Consider the following 16,648-nt stretch of genomic DNA (forward strand, 5'->3'; position numbering starts at 1 on the left):
TGGCCCACCACTCCGCCACCCCCGGGTCCCCGAGGCCTCCTGTCGCCTGCCTGGGCGGGCGGCAGGGCCCTGCCGGAGAGGGCTGGCCGCCGGCATGGCGGTAAGGCGCAGGCGCCAGCGAAGCTGGGCCTCAAGAGGCACCGCGCGGGCCCCTCCTGCGTCTACGGCCATACCACCCTGAACGCGCCCGATCTCGTCTGATCTCGGAAGCTAAGCAGGGTCGGGCCTGGTTAGTACTTGGATGGGAGACCGCCTGGGAATACCGGGTGCTGTAGGCTTTTTGCCTCCCGCTCCGCCTTCTCCTTTAGTCGCCCGCCGCCTCCGCCCCCGCCCCCGCCCCCGCCCCCGCCGGGCACCGCTGCAGGCCCCACCTCCTCCGGCCCCTCCCACCACAGCGCGCCAGAGGGGGCGCTCTCCGCCTGCCTGGCCGGCCAGGCGGCCAGAAGGCGGCCCTGGAAGGCAGCCGCATCCCAGCCGCTCCCGGGGTGGCTGGCCTGAACCCAGACTCCGCCTCAGGCCCGGGTGCCGGCCGTGCGGCCCGCGAGCCCCTTGACCTGCACCTGGCCGCCCCCACCAGCGCCCAGCCCCGGCGCAGCCACCTATCTGCCGTTGTGTCTCTCCACAGCTCCCTCCGGAAAAAGCCCCCCCTCCGCCGTTTCGCCACGGCCGGGGGCGGGAGCGGGGGCGGGGGCCGGGGCCGGTGCTCCGGGCCGGCCGGCCACAAGGCGCCGGGTCCTGTGCTCGGCGGGTGGCGTGGGGGCAAGGGTGGCCTTGCTGGGGCTAAGGGGCCGTGCCGACTCAATGGTGGCTCCCAGTGGGTTAAGGGCCGACTGCCGTCGGGCAGGAGGGCCGGCCCGGGCTGCGGCTGGGCTGCGCCTAGCGCCGCGTGGGCGGGCAGAGGGGAGGCCCAAGGGACCGCGGGCCCCGGGCCCTGAAGCCTCCGGGGCCACGTCCCTGTGAGCGACGTGCGGGATCTGGGGCGGGGCGCCAAGCGCCGAACGGTTTGGTGGGTCCCGCCCGCCCTGGGCTGGGAGGTCGCCGAACCCTCCGCCACCCCCCTGGTACCCGAGGCCGCCGTTGCCCTGCCTGGGCGGGCGGCGGGGCCCTGCCGGGGCGGGCTGGCCGCCGGGCTGGCGGGGAGGCGCAAGCGCCAGCGAAGCTGGGCCTCAAGAGGCACTCCGCGGGCCCCTCTTAACGTCTACGGCCATACCACCCTGAACGCGCCCGATCTCGTCTGATCTCGGAAGCTAAGCAGGGTCGGGCCTGGTTAGTACTTGGATGGGAGACCGCCTGGGAATACCGGGTGCTGTAGGCTTTTTGCCTCCCGCTCCGCCTTCTCCTTTAGTCGCCCGCGGCCTAGGCCGAGGCCGAGGCCAAGGCCGAGGCCGCTGCCTCCGCCCCCGCCCCCGCCCCCGCCGGGCAGCGCTGCAGGCCCCACCTCCTCCGGCCCCTCCCACCACAGCGCGCCAGAGGGGGCGCTCCGCGCCGGCCTGGCCGGCCAGGCGGCCAGAAGGCGGCCCTGGAAGGCAGCCGCCACCCCAGCCGCTCCCGTGGTGGCTGGCCCGGACCCAGACTCCGCCGCAGGCCGGGGTGCCGTCCGTGCGGCCCACGAAGCCCTCGACCTGCACTTGGCCGCCCCCACCGGAGCCCAGCCGCGCCGCAGCCCCCTGTCTGCCCGTGTGTCTCTCCACAGCTCCCTCCGGAAAAAGCCCACCCTTTGCCACTTCGCCACGGCCGAGAGTGGGAGCGGGGTCGTGGGCTGGGACCGGTTCGCTGGGCTGGCTAGACACCAGGCGCCGGGAACTTTGCTCGGCAGTTGGCGTGGGGGCAAGGGTGGCGTTGCTGTGTCTAAGGGGCCGTGCCGGCTCAATGGTGGCTCCCAGTGGCTTCGGGCCAACTGCCGTTGGGCAGGCGGGCCGGCCAGGCCGTGGCTGGGCTGCGCCTAGCACTGTGTGGATTGACAGGGTGGGGAATGCACAAGGGACCGAGGGCCACAGGCCCTTAAGCCTCCGGGGCCAAGTCCTGTGAGCGTTGAGCGGCTCTGGGGCGGAGGGCCAAGCGCCTACAGGCCTGGAGGGTCCCGCCTGACCTGAGCTGCGAAGTCGCCCACAACTCCACCACCCCCGGGCCCTCGAGGCCTCCTGTCGCTTGCCTGGGCGGACGGCAGGGCCGCGCTGGAGAGGGTTGGCTGCCGGGCTGGCGGTAAGTCGCCAGCACCAGCGAAGCTAAGCCTCAAGAGGCACACCGTGGCCCCCGCTGCATTCTACGGCCACACCTCCCTGAACGCACCACACCTCGTCTGATCTCGGAAGCTAATCAGGGTCTGGCCTGTTTCGTACCTGGATGGGAGACCACATGGGAATACCGAGTGCTGTAGGCTTTTTTGCCTCCCGCTCCGCCTTGACATTTAGTGGCCCGCGGCCGAGGCCGCCTCCGCCCCCGCTGAGCACCGCTGCAGGCCTCACCTCCTCACGTCCTTCCCAACACAGCGCGCCGGAGGGATCGCTCCCCGCCGAGCTGGCTGGACATGCGGCCAGAATGCGGCCCTGGAAGGCAGCCGCCACCCCAGCCGCTCCCGTTGTGGCTGGCCCGGACCCAGACTCCGCCGCAGGCCGGGGTGCCGTCCGTGCGGCCCGCGAGGCCCTCGACCTGCACTTGGCCGCCCCCACCGGAGCCCAGCCGCGCCGCAGCCCCCTGTCTGCCCGTGTGTCTCTCCACAGCTCCCTCCGGAAAAAGCCCCCCCTCCGCCGTTTCGCCACGGCCGGGGGCGGGAGCGGGGGCGGGGGCCGGGGCCGCTTCTCCGGGCCTGCCGGCCACCAGGGCCGGGGTCCTGTGCTCGGCGGGCGGCGTGGGGGCAAGGGGGGGCCTTGCTGGGGCTAAGGGGCCGTGCCCACTCCATGGTGGCTCCCAGTGGCTTCGGGCCAGCTGCTGCCCGGCCGGAGGGCCGGCCCGGCCGTGGCCGGGCTGCGCCTAACTCCGCGTGGGCGGGCAGGGGGGGATGCCCAAGGGACCGCGGCCGCCGGGCCCTGAAGCCTCCGGGGCCGCGTCCCTGTGAGCGTCGAGCGGGATCTGCGGCGGGGCGCCAAGCGCCGACGGGCCTGGAGCGTCCCGCCCGCCCTGGGCTGCGAGGTGGCCCACCACTCCGCCACCCCCGGGTCCCCGAGGCCTCCTGTCGCCTGCCTGGGCGGGCGGCAGGGCCCTGCCGGAGAGGGCTGGCCGCCGGCATGGCGGTAAGGCGCAGGCGCCAGCGAAGCTGGGCCTCAAGAGGCACCGCGCGGGCCCCTCCTGCGTCTACGGCCATACCACCCTGAACGCGCCCGATCTCGTCTGATCTCGGAAGCTAAGCAGGGTCGGGCCTGGTTAGTACTTGGATGGGAGACCGCCTGGGAATACCGGGTGCTGTAGGCTTTTTGCCTCCCGCTCCGCCTTCTCCTTTAGTCGCCCGCCGCCTCCGCCCCCGCCCCCGCCCCCGCCCCCGCCGGGCACCGCTGCAGGCCCCACCTCCTCCGGCCCCTCCCACCACAGCGCGCCAGAGGGGGCGCTCTCCGCCTGCCTGGCCGGCCAGGCGGCCAGAAGGCGGCCCTGGAAGGCAGCCGCATCCCAGCCGCTCCCGGGGTGGCTGGCCTGAACCCAGACTCCGCCTCAGGCCCGGGTGCCGGCCGTGCGGCCCGCGAGCCCCTTGACCTGCACCTGGCCGCCCCCACCAGCGCCCAGCCCCGGCGCAGCCACCTATCTGCCGGTGTGTCTCTCCACAGCTCCCTCCGGAAAAAGCCCCCCCTCCGCCGTTTCGCCACGGCCGGGGGCGGGAGCGGGGGCGGGGGCCGGGGCCGGTGCTCCAGGCCGGCCGGCCACAAGGCGCCGGGTCCTGTGCTCGGCGGGTGGCGTGGGGGCAAGGGTGGCCTTGCTGGGGCTAAGGGGCCGTGCCGACTCAATGGTGGCTCCCAGTGGGTTAAGGGCCGACTGCCGTCGGGCAGGAGGGCCGGCCCGGGCTGCGGCTGGGCTGCGCCTAGCGCCGCGTGGGCGGGCAGAGGGGAGGCCCAAGGGACCGCGGGCCCCGGGCCCTGAAGCCTCCGGGGCCACGTCCCTGTGAGCGACGTGCGGGATCTGGGGCGGGGCGCCAAGCGCCGAACGGTTTGGTGGGTCCCGCCCGCCCTGGGCTGGGAGGTCGCCGAACCCTCCGCCACCCCCCTGGTACCCGAGGCCGCCGTTGCCCTGCCTGGGCGGGCGGCGGGGCCCTGCCGGGGCGGGCTGGCCGCCGGGCTGGCGGGGAGGCGCAAGCGCCAGCGAAGCTGGGCCTCAAGAGGCACTCCGCGGGCCCCTCTTAACGTCTACGGCCATACCACCCTGAACGCGCCCGATCTCGTCTGATCTCGGAAGCTAAGCAGGGTCGGGCCTGGTTAGTACTTGGATGGGAGACCGCCTGGGAATACCGGGTGCTGTAGGCTTTTTGCCTCCCGCTCCGCCTTCTCCTTTAGTCGCCCGCGGCCTAGGCCGAGGCCGAGGCCGAGGCCGCTGCCTCCGCCCCCGCCCCCGCCCCCGCCGGGCAGCGCTGCAGGCCCCACCTCCTCCGGCCCCTCCCACCACAGCGCGCCAGAGGGGGCGCTCCGCGCCGGCCTGGCCGGCCAGGCGGCCAGAAGGCGGCCCTGGAAGGCAGCCGCCACCCCAGCCGCTCCCGTGGTGGCTGGCCCGGACCCAGACTCCGCCGCAGGCCGGGGTGCCATCCGTGCGGCCCACGAAGCCCTCGACCTGCACTTGGCCGCCCCCACCGGAGCCCAGCCGCGCCGCAGCCCCCTGTCTGCCCGTGTGTCTCTCCACAGCTCCCTCCGGAAAAAGCCCACCCTTTGCCACTTCGCCACGGCCGAGAGTGGGAGCGGGGTCGTGGGCTGGGACCGGTTCGCTGGGCTGGCTAGACACCAGGCGCCAGGAACTTTGCTCGGCAGTTGGCGTGGGGGCAAGGGTGGCGTTGCTGTGTCTAAGGGGCCGTGCCGGCTCAATGGTGGCTCCCAGTGGCTTCGGGCCAACTGCCGTTGGGCAGGCGGGCCGGCCAGGCCGTGGCTGGGCTGCGCCTAGCACTGTGTGGATTGACAGGGTGGGGAATGCACAAGGGACCGAGGGCCACAGGCCCTTAAGCCTCCGGGGCCAAGTCCTGTGAGCGTTGAGCGGCTCTGGGGCGGAGGGCCAAGCGCCTACAGGCCTGGAGGGTCCCGCCTGACCTGAGCTGCGAAGTCGCCCACAACTCCACCACCCCCGGGCCCTCGAGGCCTCCTGTCGCTTGCCTGGGCGGACGGCAGGGCCGCGCCGGAGAGGGTTGGCTGCCGGGCTGGCGGTAAGTCGCCAGCACCAGCGAAGCTAAGCCTCAAGAGGCACACCGTGGCCCCCGCTGCATTCTACGGCCACACCTCCCTGAACGCACCACACCTCGTCTGATCTCGGAAGCTAATCAGGGTCTGGCCTGTTTCGTACCTGGATGGGAGACCACATGGGAATACCGAGTGCTGTAGGCTTTTTTGCCTCCCGCTCCGCCTTGACATTTAGTGGCCCGCGGCCGAGGCCGCCTCCGCCCCCGCTGAGCACCGCTGCAGGCCTCACCTCCTCACGTCCCTCCCAACACAGCGCGCCGGAGGGATCGCTCCCCGCCGAGCTGGCTGGACATGCGGCCAGAATGCGGCCCTGGAAGGCAGCCGCCACCCCAGCCGCTCCCGTGGTGGCTGGCCCGGACCCAGACTCCGCCGCAGGCCGGGGTGCCGTCCGTGCGGCCCGCGAGGCCCTCGACCTGCACTTGGCCGCCCCCACCGGAGCCCAGCCGCGCCGCAGCCCCCTGTCTGCCCGTGTGTCTCTCCACAGCTCCCTCCGGAAAAAGCCCCTGCCTCCGCCGTTTCGCCACGGCCGGGGGCGGGAGCGGGGGCGGGGGCCGGGGCCGCTTCTCCGGGCCTGCCGGCCACCAGGGCCGGGGTCCTGTGCTCGGCGGGCGGCGTGGGGGCAAGGGGGGGCCTTGCTGGGGCTAAGGGGCCGTGCCCACTCCATGGTGGCTCCCAGTGGCTTCGGGCCAGCTGCTGCCCGGCCGGAGGGCCGGCCCGGCCGTGGCCGGGCTGCGCCTAACTCCGCGTGGGCGGGCAGGGGGGGATGCCCAAGGGACCGCGGCCGCCGGGCCCTGAAGCCTCCGGGGCCGCGTCCCTGTGAGCGTCGAGCGGGATCTGCGGCGGGGCGCCAAGCGCCGACGGGCCTGGAGCGTCCCGCCCGCCCTGGGCTGCGAGGTGGCCCACCACTCCGCCACCCCCGGGTCCCCGAGGCCTCCTGTCGCCTGCCTGGGCGGGCGGCAGGGCCCTGCCGGAGAGGGCTGGCCGCCGGCATGGCGGTAAGGCGCAGGCGCCAGCGAAGCTGGGCCTCAAGAGGCACCGCGCGGGCCCCTCCTGTGTCTACGGCCATACCACCCTGAACGCGCCCGATCTCGTCTGATCTCGGAAGCTAAGCAGGGTCGGGCCTGGTTAGTACTTGGATGGGAGACCGCCTGGGAATACCGGGTGCTGTAGGCTTTTTGCCTCCCGCTCCGCCTTCTCCTTTAGTCGCCCGCCGCCTCCGCCCCCGCCCCCGCCCCCGCCCCCGCCGGGCACCGCTGCAGGCCCCACCTCCTCCGGCCCCTCCCACCACAGCGCGCCAGAGGGGGCGCTCTCCGCCTGCCTGGCCGGCCAGGCGGCCAGAAGGCGGCCCTGGAAGGCAGCCGCATCCCAGCCGCTCCCGGGGTGGCTGGCCTGAACCCAGACTCCGCCTCAGGCCCGGGTGCCGGCCGTGCGGCCCGCGAGCCCCTTGACCTGCACCTGGCCGCCCCCACCAGCGCCCAGCCCCGGCGCAGCCACCTATCTGCCGGTGTGTCTCTCCACAGCTCCCTCCGGAAAAAGCCCCCCCTCCGCCGTTTCGCCACGGCCGGGGGCGGGAGCGGGGGCGGGGGCCGGGGCCGGTGCTCCGGGCCGGCCGGCCACAAGGCGCCGGGTCCTGTGCTCGGCGGGTGGCGTGGGGGCAAGGGTGGCCTTGCTGGGGCTAAGGGGCCGTGCCGACTCAATGGTGGCTCCCAGTGGGTTAAGGGCCGACTGCCGTCGGGCAGGAGGGCCGGCCCGGGCTGCGGCTGGGCTGCGCCTAGCGCCGCGTGGGCGGGCAGAGGGGAGGCCCAAGGGACCGCGGGCCCCGGGCCCTGAAGCCTCCGGGGCCACGTCCCTGTGAGCGACGTGCGGGATCTGGGGCGGGGCGCCAAGCGCCGAACGGTTTGGTGGGTCCCGCCCGCCCTGGGCTGGGAGGTCGCCGAACCCTCCGCCACCCCCCTGGTACCCGAGGCCGCCGTTGCCCTGCCTGGGCGGGCGGCGGGGCCCTGCCGGGGCGGGCTGGCCGCCGGGCTGGCGGGGAGGCGCAAGCGCCAGCGAAGCTGGGCCTCAAGAGGCACTCCGCGGGCCCCTCTTAACGTCTACGGCCATACCACCCTGAACGCGCCCGATCTCGTCTGATCTCGGAAGCTAAGCAGGGTCGGGCCTGGTTAGTACTTGGATGGGAGACCGCCTGGGAATACCGGGTGCTGTAGGCTTTTTGCCTCCCGCTCCGCCTTCTCCTTTAGTCGCCCGCGGCCTAGGCCGAGGCCGAGGCCGAGGCCGCTGCCTCCGCCCCCGCCCCCGCCCCCGCCGGGCAGCGCTGCAGGCCCCACCTCCTCCGGCCCCTCCCACCACAGCGCGCCAGAGGGGGCGCTCCGCGCCGGCCTGGCCGGCCAGGCGGCCAGAAGGCGGCCCTGGAAGGCAGCCGCCACCCCAGCCGCTCCCGTGGTGGCTGGCCCGGACCCAGACTCCGCCGCAGGCCGGGGTGCCATCCGTGCGGCCCACGAAGCCCTCGACCTGCACTTGGCCGCCCCCACCGGAGCCCAGCCGCGCCGCAGCCCCCTGTCTGCCCGTGTGTCTCTCCACAGCTCCCTCCGGAAAAAGCCCACCCTTTGCCACTTCGCCACGGCCGAGAGTGGGAGCGGGGTCGTGGGCTGGGACCGGTTCGCTGGGCTGGCTAGACACCAGGCGCCGGGAACTTTGCTCGGCAGTTGGCGTGGGGGCAAGGGTGGCGTTGCTGTGTCTAAGGGGCCGTGCCGGCTCAATGGTGGCTCCCAGTGGCTTCGGGCCAACTGCCGTTGGGCAGGCGGGCCGGCCAGGCCGTGGCTGGGCTGCGCCTAGCACTGTGTGGATTGACAGGGTGGGGAATGCACAAGGGACCGAGGGCCACAGGCCCTTAAGCCTCCGGGGCCAAGTCCTGTGAGCGTTGAGCGGCTCTGGGGCGGAGGGCCAAGCGCCTACAGGCCTGGAGGGTCCCGCCTGACCTGAGCTGCGAAGTCGCCCACAACTCCACCACCCCCGGGCCCTCGAGGCCTCCTGTCGCTTGCCTGGGCGGACGGCAGGGCCGCGCCGGAGAGGGTTGGCTGCCGGGCTGGCGGTAAGTCGCCAGCACCAGCGAAGCTAAGCCTCAAGAGGCACACCGTGGCCCCCGCTGCATTCTACGGCCACACCTCCCTGAACGCACCACACCTCGTCTGATCTCGGAAGCTAATCAGGGTCTGGCCTGTTTCGTACCTGGATGGGAGACCACATGGGAATACCGAGTGCTGTAGGCTTTTTTGCCTCCCGCTCCGCCTTGACATTTAGTGGCCCGCGGCCGAGGCCGCCTCCGCCCCCGCTGAGCACCGCTGCAGGCCTCACCTCCTCACGTCCCTCCCAACACAGCGCGCCGGAGGGATCGCTCCCCGCCGAGCTGGCTGGACATGCGGCCAGAATGCGGCCCTGGAAGGCAGCCGCCACCCCAGCCGCTCCCGTGGTGGCTGGCCCGGACCCAGACTCCGCCGCAGGCCGGGGTGCCGTCCGTGCGGCCCGCGAGGCCCTCGACCTGCACTTGGCCGCCCCCACCGGAGCCCAGCCGCGCCGCAGCCCCCTGTCTGCCCGTGTGTCTCTCCACAGCTCCCTCCGGAAAAAGCCCCCCCTCCGCCGTTTCGCCACGGCCGGGGGCGGGAGCGGGGGCGGGGGCCGGGGCCGCTTCTCCGGGCCTGCCGGCCACCAGGGCCGGGGTCCTGTGCTCGGCGGGCGGCGTGGGGGCAAGGGTGGCCTTGCTGGGGCTAAGGGGCCGTGCCGACTCAATGGTGGCTCCCAGTGGGTTAAGGGCCGACTGCTGTCGGGCAGGAGGGCCGGCCCGGGCTGCGGCTGGGCTGCGCCTAGCGCCGCGTGGGCGGGCAGAGGGGAGGCCCAAGGGACCGCGGGCCCCGGGCCCTGAAGCCTCCGGGGCCACGTCCCTGTGAGCGACGTGCGGGATCTGGGGCGGGGCGCCAAGCGCCGAACGGTTTGGTGGGTCCCGCCCGCCCTGGGCTGGGAGGTCGCCGAACCCTCCGCCACCCCCCTGGTACCCGAGGCCGCCGTTGCCCTGCCTGGGCGGGCGGCGGGGCCCTGCCGGGGCGGGCTGGCCGCCGGGCTGGCGGGGAGGCGCAAGCGCCAGCGAAGCTGGGCCTCAAGAGGCACTCCGCGGGCCCCTCTTAACGTCTACGGCCATACCACCCTGAACGCGCCCGATCTCGTCTGATCTCGGAAGCTAAGCAGGGTCGGGCCTGGTTAGTACTTGGATGGGAGACCGCCTGGGAATACCGGGTGCTGTAGGCTTTTTGCCTCCCGCTCCGCCTTCTCCTTTAGTCGCCCGCCGCCTCCGCCCCCGCCCCCGCCCCCGCCCCCGCCGGGCACCGCTGCAGGCCCCACCTCCTCCGGCCCCTCCCACCACAGCGCGCCAGAGGGGGCGCTCTCCGCCTGCCTGGCCGGCCAGGCGGCCAGAAGGCGGCCCTGGAAGGCAGCCGCATCCCAGCCGCTCCCGGGGTGGCTGGCCTGAACCCAGACTCCGCCTCAGGCCCGGGTGCCGGCCGTGCGGCCCGCGAGCCCCTTGACCTGCACCTGGCCGCCCCCACCAGCGCCCAGCCCCGGCGCAGCCACCTATCTGCCGGTGTGTCTCTCCACAGCTCCCTCCGGAAAAAGCCCCCCCTCCGCCGTTTCGCCACGGCCGGGGGCGGGAGCGGGGGCGGGGGCCGGGGCCGGTGCTCCGGGCCGGCCGGCCACAAGGCGCCGGGTCCTGTGCTCGGCGGGTGGCGTGGGGGCAAGGGTGGCCTTGCTGGGGCTAAGGGGCCGTGCCGACTCAATGGTGGCTCCCAGTGGGTTAAGGGCCGACTGCCGTCGGGCAGGAGGGCCGGCCCGGGCTGCGGCTGGGCTGCGCCTAGCGCCGCGTGGGCGGGCAGAGGGGAGGCCCAAGGGACCGCGGGCCCCGGGCCCTGAAGCCTCCGGGGCCACGTCCCTGTGAGCGACGTGCGGGATCTGGGGCGGGGCGCCAAGCGCCGAACGGTTTGGTGGGTCCCGCCCGCCCTGGGCTGGGAGGTCGCCGAACCCTCCGCCACCCCCCTGGTACCCGAGGCCGCCGTTGCCCTGCCTGGGCGGGCGGCGGGGCCCTGCCGGGGCGGGCTGGCCGCCGGGCTGGCGGGGAGGCACAAGCGCCAGCGAAGCTGGGCCTCAAGAGGCACTCCGCGGGCCCCTTTTAACGTCTACAGCCATACCACCCTGAACGCGCCCGATCTCGTCTGATCTCGGAAGCTAAGCAGGGTCGGGCCTGGTTAGTACTTGGATGGGAGACCGCCTGGGAATACCGGGTGCTGTAGGCTTTTTGCCTCCCGCTCCGCCTTCTCCTTTAGTCGCCCGCGGCCTAGGCCGAGGCCGAGGCCAAGGCCGAGGCCGCTGCCTCCGCCCCCGCCCCCGCCCCCGCCGGGCAGCGCTGCAGGCCCCACCTCCTCCGGCCCCTCCCACCACAGCGCGCCAGAGGGGGCGCTCCGCGCCGGCCTGGCCGGCCAGGCGGCCAGAAGGCGGCCCTGGAAGGCAGCCGCCACCCCAGCCGCTCCCGTGGTGGCTGGCCCGGACCCAGACTCCGCCGCAGGCCGGGGTGCCGTCCGTGCGGCCCACGAAGCCCTCGACCTGCACTTGGCCGCCCCCACCGGAGCCCAGCCGCGCCGCAGCCCCCTGTCTGCCCGTGTGTCTCTCCACAGCTCCCTCCGGAAAAAGCCCACCCTTTGCCACTTCGCCACGGCCGAGAGTGGGAGCGGGGTCGTGGGCTGGGACCGGTTCGCTGGGCTGGCTAGACACCAGGCGCCGGGAACTTTGCTCGGCAGTTGGCGTGGGGGCAAGGGTGGCGTTGCTGTGTCTAAGGGGCCGTGCCGGCTCAATGGTGGCTCCCAGTGGCTTCGGGCCAACTGCCGTTGGGCAGGCGGGCCGGCCAGGCCGTGGCTGGGCTGCGCCTAGCACTGTGTGGATTGACAGGGTGGGGAATGCACAAGGGACCGAGGGCCACAGGCCCTTAAGCCTCCGGGGCCAAGTCCTGTGAGCGTTGAGCGGCTCTGGGGCGGAGGGCCAAGCGCCTACAGGCCTGGAGGGTCCCGCCTGACCTGAGCTGCGAAGTCGCCCACAACTCCACCACCCCCGGGCCCTCGAGGCCTCCTGTCGCTTGCCTGGGCGGACGGCAGGGCCGCGCCGGAGAGGGTTGGCTGCCGGGCTGGCGGTAAGTCGCCAGCACCAGCGAAGCTAAGCCTCAAGAGGCACACCGTGGCCCCCGCTGCATTCTACGGCCACACCTCCCTGAACGCACCACACCTCGTCTGATCTCGGAAGCTAATCAGGGTCTGGCCTGTTTCGTACCTGGATGGGAGACCACATGGGAATACCGAGTGCTGTAGGCTTTTTTGCCTCCCGCTCCGCCTTGACATTTAGTGGCCCGCGGCCGAGGCCGCCTCCGCCCCGCTGAGCACCGCTGCAGGCCTCACCTCCTCACGTCCCTCCCAACACAGCGCGCCGGAGGGATCGCTCCCCGCCGAGCTGGCTGGACATGCGGCCAGAATGCGGCCCTGGAAGGCAGCCGCCACCCCAGCCGCTCCCGTGGTGGCTGGCCCGGACCCAGACTCCGCCGCAGGCCGGGGTACCGTCCGTGCGGCCCACGAAGCCCTCGACCTGCACTTGGCCGCCCCCACCGGAGCCCAGCCGCGCCGCAGCCCCCTGTCTGCCCGTGTGTCTCTCCACAGCTCCCTCCGGAAAAAGCCCCCCCTCCGCCGTTTCGCCACGGCCGGGGGCGGGAGCGGGGGCGGGGGCCGGGGCCGCTTCTCCGGGCCTGCCGTCCACCAGGGCCGGGGTCCTGTGCTCGGCGGGCGGCGTGGGGGCAAGGGGGGGCCTTGCTGGGGCTAAGGGGCCGTGCCCACTCCATGGTGGCTCCCAGTGGCTTCGGGCCAGCTGCTGCCCGGCCGGAGGGCCGGCCCGGCCGTGGCCGGGCTGCGCCTAACTCCGCGTGGGCGGGCAGGGGGGGATGCCCAAGGGACCGCGGCCGCCGGGCCCTGAAGCCTCCGGGGCCGCCTCCCTGTGAGCGTCGAGTGGGATCTGCGGCGGGGCGCCAAGCGCCGACGGGCCTGGAGCGTCCCGCCCGCCCTGGGCTGCGAGGTGGCCCACCACTCCGCCACCCCCGGGTCCCCGAGGCCTCCTGTCGCCTGCCTGGGCGGGCGGCAGGGCCCTGCCGGAGAGGGCTGGCCGCCGGCATGGCGGTAAGGCGCAGGCGCCAGCGAAGCTGGGCCTCAAGAGGCACCGCGCGGGCCCCTCCTGCGTCTACGGCCATACCACCCTGAACGCGCCCGATCTCGTCTGATCTCGGAAGCTAAGCAGGGTCGGGCCTGGTTAGTACTTGGATGGGAGACCGCCTGGGAATACCGGGTGCTGTAGGCTTTTTGCCTCCCGCTCCGCCTTCTCCTTTAGTCGCCCGCCGCCTCCGCCCCCGCCCCCGCCCCCGCCCCCGCCGGGCACCGCTGCAGGCCCCACCTCCTCCGGCCCCTCCCACCACAGCGCGCCAGAGGGGGCGCTCTCCGCCTGCCTGGCCGGCCAGGCGGCCAGAAGGCGGCCCTGGAAGGCAGCCGCATCCCAGCCGCTCCCGGGGTGGCTGGCCTGAACCCAGACTCCGCCTCAGGCCCGGGTGCCGGCCGTGCGGCCCGCGAGCCCCTTGACCTGCACCTGGCCGCCCCCACCAGCGCCCAGCCCCGGCGCAGCCACCTATCTGCCGGTGTGTCTCTCCACAGCTCCCTCCGGAAAAAGCCCCCCCTCCGCCGTTTCGCCACGGCCGGGGGCGGGAGCGGGGGCGGGGGCCGGGGCCGGTGCTCCGGGCCGGCCGGCCACAAGGCGCCGGGTCCTGTGCTCGGCGGGTGGCGTGGGGGCAAGGGTGGCCTTGCTGGGGCTAAGGGGCCGTGCCGACTCAATGGTGGCTCCCAGTGGGTTAAGGGCCGACTGCCGTCGGGCAGGAGGGCCGGCCCGGGCTGCGGCTGGGCTGCGCCTAGCGCCGCGTGGGCGGGCAGAGGGGAGGCCCAAGGGACCGCGGGCCCCGGGCCCTGAAGCCTCCGGGGCCACGTCCCTGTGAGCGACGTGCGGGATCTGGGGCGGGGCGCCAAGCGCCGAACGGTTTGGTGGGTCCCGCCCGCCCTGGGCTGGGAGGTCGCCGAACCCTCCGCCACCCCCCTGGTACCCGAGGCCGCCGTTGCCCTGCCTGGGCGGGCGGCGGGGCCCTGCCGGGGCGGGCTGGCCGCCGGGCTGGCGGGGAGGCGCAAGCGCCAGCGAAGCTGGGCCTCAAGAGGCACTCCGCGGGCCCCTTTTAACGTCTACGGCCATACCACCCTGAACGCGCCCGATCTCGTCTGATCTCGGAAGCTAAGCAGGGTCGGGCCTGGTTAGTACTTGGATGGGAGACCGCCTGGGAATACCGGGTGCTGTAGGCTTTTTGCCTCCCGCTCCGCCTTCTCCTTTAGTCGCCCGCGGCCTAGGCCGAGGCCGAGGCCAAGGCCGAGGCCGCTGCCTCCGCCCCCGCCCCCGCCCCCGCCCCCGCCGGGCAGCGCTGCAGGCCCCACCTCCTCCGGCCCCTCCCACCACAGCGCGCCAGAGGGGGCGCTCCGCGCCGGCCTGGCCGGCCAGGCGGCCAGAAGGCGGCCCTGGAAGGCAGCCGCCACCCCAGCCGCTCCCGTGGTGGCTGGCCCGGACCCAGACTCCGCCGCAGGCCGGGGTGCCGTCCGTGCGGCCCACGAAGCCCTCGACCTGCACTTGGCCGCCCCCACCGGAGCCCAGCCGCGCCGCAGCCCCCTGTCTGCCCGTGTGTCTCTCCACAGCTCCCTCCGGAAAAAGCCCACCCTTTGCCACTTCGCCACGGCCGAGAGTGGGAGCGGGGTCGTGGGCTGGGACCGGTTCGCTGGGCTGGCTAGACACCAGGCGCCGGGAACTTTGCTCGGCAGTTGGCGTGGGGGCAAGGGTGGCGTTGCTGTGTCTAAGGGGCCGTGCCGGCTCAATGGTGGCTCCCAGTGGCTTCGGGCCAACTGCCGTTGGGCAGGCGGGCCGGCCAGGCCGTGGCTGGGCTGCGCCTAGCACTGTGTGGATTGACAGGATGGGGAATGCACAAGGGACCGAGGGCCACAGGCCCTTAAGCCTCCGGGGCCAAGTCCTGTGAGCGTTGAGCGGCTCTGGGGCGGAGGGCCAAGCGCCTACAGGCCTGGAGGGTCCCGCCTGACCTGAGCTGCGAAGTCGCCCACAACTCCACCACCCCCGGGCCCTCGAGGCCTCCTGTCGCTTGCCTGGGCGGACGGCAGGGCCGCGCCGGAGAGGGTTGGCTGCCGGGCTGGCGGTAAGTCGCCAGCACCAGCGAAGCTAAGCCTCAAGAGGCACACCGTGGCCCCCGCTGCATTCTACGGCCACACCTCCCTGAACGCACCACACCTCGTCTGATCTCGGAAGCTAATCAGGGTCTGGCCTGTTTCGTACCTGGATGGGAGACCACATGGGAATACCGAGTGCTGTAGGCTTTTTTGCCTCCCGCTCCGCCTTGACATTTAGTGGCCCGCGGCCGAGGCCGCCTCCGCCCCCGCTGAGCACCGCTGCAGGCCTCACCTCCTCACGTCCCTCCCAACACAGCGCGCCGGAGGGATCGCTCCCCGCCGAGCTGGCTGGACATGCGGCCAGAATGCGGCCCTGGAAGGCAGCCGCCACCCCAGCCGCTCCCGTGGTGGCTGGCCCGGACCCAGACTCCGCCGCAGGCCGGGGTGCCGTCCGTGCGGCCCGCGAGGCCCTCGACCTGCACTTGGCCGCCCCCACCGGAGCCCAGCCGCGCCGCAGCCCCCTGTCTGCCCGTGTGTCTCTCCACAGCTCCCTCCGGAAAAAGCCCCCTCCTCCGCCGTTTCGCCACGGCCGGGGGCGGGAGCGGGGGCGGGGGCCGGGGCCGGTGCTCCGGGCCGGCCGGCCACAAGGCGCCGGGTCCTGTGCTCGGCGGGTGGCGTGGGGGCAAGGGTGGCCTTGCTGGGGCTAAGGGGCCGTGCCGACTCAATGGTGGCTCCCAGTGGGTTAAGGGCCGACTGCTGTCGGGCAGGAGGGCCGGCCCGGGCTGCGGCTGGGCTGCGCCTAGCGCCGCGTGGGCGGGCAGAGGGGAGGCCCAAGGGACCACGGGCCCCGGGCCCTGAAGCCTCCGGGGCCACGTCCCTGTGAGCGACGTGCGGGATCTGGGGCGGGGCGCCAAGCGCCGAACGGTTTGGTGGGTCCCGCCCGCCCTGGGCTGGGAGGTCGCCGAACCCTCCGCCACCCCCCTGGTACCCGAGGCCGCCGTTGCCCTGCCTGGGCGGGCGGCGGGGCCCTGCCGGGGCGGGCTGGCCGCCGGGCTGGCGGGGAGGCGCAAGCGCCAGCGAAGCTGGGCCTCAAGAGGCACTCCGCGGGCCCCTTTTAACGTCTACGGCCATACCACCCTGAACGCGCCCGATCTCGTCTGATCTCGGAAGCTAAGCAGGGTCGGGCCTGGTTAGTACTTGGATGGGAGACCGCCTGGGAATACCGGGTGCTGTAGGCTTTTTGCCTCCCGCTCCGCCTTCTCCTTTAGTCGCCCGCGGCCTAGGCCGAGGCCGAGGCCAAGGCCGAGGCCGCTGCCTCCGCCCCCGCCCCCGCCCCCGCCGGGCAGCGCTGCAGGCCCCACCTCCTCCGGCCCCTCCCACCACAGCGCGCCAGAGGGGGCGCTCCGCGCCGGCCTGGCCGGCCAGGCGGCCAGAAGGCGGCCCTGGAAGGCAGCCGCCACCCCAGCCGCTCCCGTGGTGGCTGGCCCGGACCCAGACTCCGCCGCAGGCCTGGGTGCCGTCCGTGCGGCCCACGAAGCCCTCGACCTGCACTTGGCCGCCCCCACCGGAGCCCAGCCGCGCCGCAGCCCCCTGTCTGCCCGTGTGTCTCTCCACAGCTCCCTCCGGAAAAAGCCCACCCTTTGCCACTTCGCCACGGCCGAGAGTGGGAGCGGGGTCGTGGGCTGGGACCGGTTCGCTGGGCTGGCTAGACACCAGGCGCCGGGAACTTTGCTCGGCAGTTGGCGTGGGGGCAAGGGTGGCGTTGCTGTGTCTAAGGGGCCGTGCCGGCTCAATGGTGGCTCCCAGTGGCTTCGGGCCAACTGCCGTTGGGCAGGCGGGCCGGCCAGGCCGTGGCTGGGCTGCGCCTAGCACTGTGTGGATTGACAGGGTGGGGAATGCACAAGGGACCGAGGGCCACAGGCCCTTAAGCCTCCGGGGCCAAGTCCTGTGAGCGTTGAG

At 74.0% G+C, this 16,648-nt stretch overlaps 11 non-coding genes and 5 pseudogenes across 11 annotated transcripts; all 16 read left to right on the forward strand.

Annotated features, from left to right (window-relative positions):
* The first annotated feature begins 159 nt into the window (after positions 1-159).
* Positions 160-278, forward strand: LOC133104421 (5S ribosomal RNA). The gene has a single exon (XR_009703568.1). It is a non-coding gene; the product is annotated as a 5S ribosomal RNA (ribosomal RNA).
* A 918-nt stretch (positions 279-1,196) lies between these two features.
* Positions 1,197-1,315, forward strand: LOC133104459 (5S ribosomal RNA). Its single transcript, XR_009703583.1, has one exon. It is a non-coding gene; the product is annotated as a 5S ribosomal RNA (ribosomal RNA).
* A 946-nt stretch (positions 1,316-2,261) lies between these two features.
* Positions 2,262-2,380, forward strand: LOC133075137 (5S ribosomal RNA; annotated as a pseudogene).
* A 909-nt stretch (positions 2,381-3,289) lies between these two features.
* Positions 3,290-3,408, forward strand: LOC133104506 (5S ribosomal RNA). Its single transcript, XR_009703597.1, has one exon. It is a non-coding gene; the product is annotated as a 5S ribosomal RNA (ribosomal RNA).
* Positions 3,409-4,326: 918 nt separating this feature from the next.
* LOC133104572 (5S ribosomal RNA) lies at positions 4,327-4,445 on the forward strand. The gene has a single exon (XR_009703639.1). It is a non-coding gene; the product is annotated as a 5S ribosomal RNA (ribosomal RNA).
* Positions 4,446-5,385: 940 nt separating this feature from the next.
* LOC133075145 (5S ribosomal RNA) lies at positions 5,386-5,504 on the forward strand (annotated as a pseudogene).
* Positions 5,505-6,414: 910 nt separating this feature from the next.
* On the forward strand, positions 6,415-6,533 carry LOC133104685 (5S ribosomal RNA). Its single transcript, XR_009703687.1, has one exon. It is a non-coding gene; the product is annotated as a 5S ribosomal RNA (ribosomal RNA).
* Positions 6,534-7,451: 918 nt separating this feature from the next.
* LOC133104734 (5S ribosomal RNA) lies at positions 7,452-7,570 on the forward strand. Its single transcript, XR_009703714.1, has one exon. It is a non-coding gene; the product is annotated as a 5S ribosomal RNA (ribosomal RNA).
* A 940-nt stretch (positions 7,571-8,510) lies between these two features.
* LOC133075152 (5S ribosomal RNA) lies at positions 8,511-8,629 on the forward strand (annotated as a pseudogene).
* Positions 8,630-9,540: 911 nt separating this feature from the next.
* LOC133104790 (5S ribosomal RNA) lies at positions 9,541-9,659 on the forward strand. Its single transcript, XR_009703731.1, has one exon. It is a non-coding gene; the product is annotated as a 5S ribosomal RNA (ribosomal RNA).
* Positions 9,660-10,577: 918 nt separating this feature from the next.
* On the forward strand, positions 10,578-10,696 carry LOC133104168 (5S ribosomal RNA). Its single transcript, XR_009703493.1, has one exon. It is a non-coding gene; the product is annotated as a 5S ribosomal RNA (ribosomal RNA).
* A 946-nt stretch (positions 10,697-11,642) lies between these two features.
* On the forward strand, positions 11,643-11,761 carry LOC133075160 (5S ribosomal RNA; annotated as a pseudogene).
* Positions 11,762-12,669: 908 nt separating this feature from the next.
* On the forward strand, positions 12,670-12,788 carry LOC133104836 (5S ribosomal RNA). Its single transcript, XR_009703745.1, has one exon. It is a non-coding gene; the product is annotated as a 5S ribosomal RNA (ribosomal RNA).
* Positions 12,789-13,706: 918 nt separating this feature from the next.
* Positions 13,707-13,825, forward strand: LOC133104891 (5S ribosomal RNA). Its single transcript, XR_009703765.1, has one exon. It is a non-coding gene; the product is annotated as a 5S ribosomal RNA (ribosomal RNA).
* Positions 13,826-14,777: 952 nt separating this feature from the next.
* On the forward strand, positions 14,778-14,896 carry LOC133075168 (5S ribosomal RNA; annotated as a pseudogene).
* A 912-nt stretch (positions 14,897-15,808) lies between these two features.
* On the forward strand, positions 15,809-15,927 carry LOC133104940 (5S ribosomal RNA). Its single transcript, XR_009703779.1, has one exon. It is a non-coding gene; the product is annotated as a 5S ribosomal RNA (ribosomal RNA).
* Positions 15,928-16,648: the final 721 nt, after the last annotated feature.

The sequence above is a fragment of the Eubalaena glacialis genome, chromosome 1, assembly GCF_028564815.1.
Source record: "Eubalaena glacialis isolate mEubGla1 chromosome 1, mEubGla1.1.hap2.+ XY, whole genome shotgun sequence".
Taxonomy (NCBI): domain Eukaryota; kingdom Metazoa; phylum Chordata; class Mammalia; order Artiodactyla; family Balaenidae; genus Eubalaena; species Eubalaena glacialis.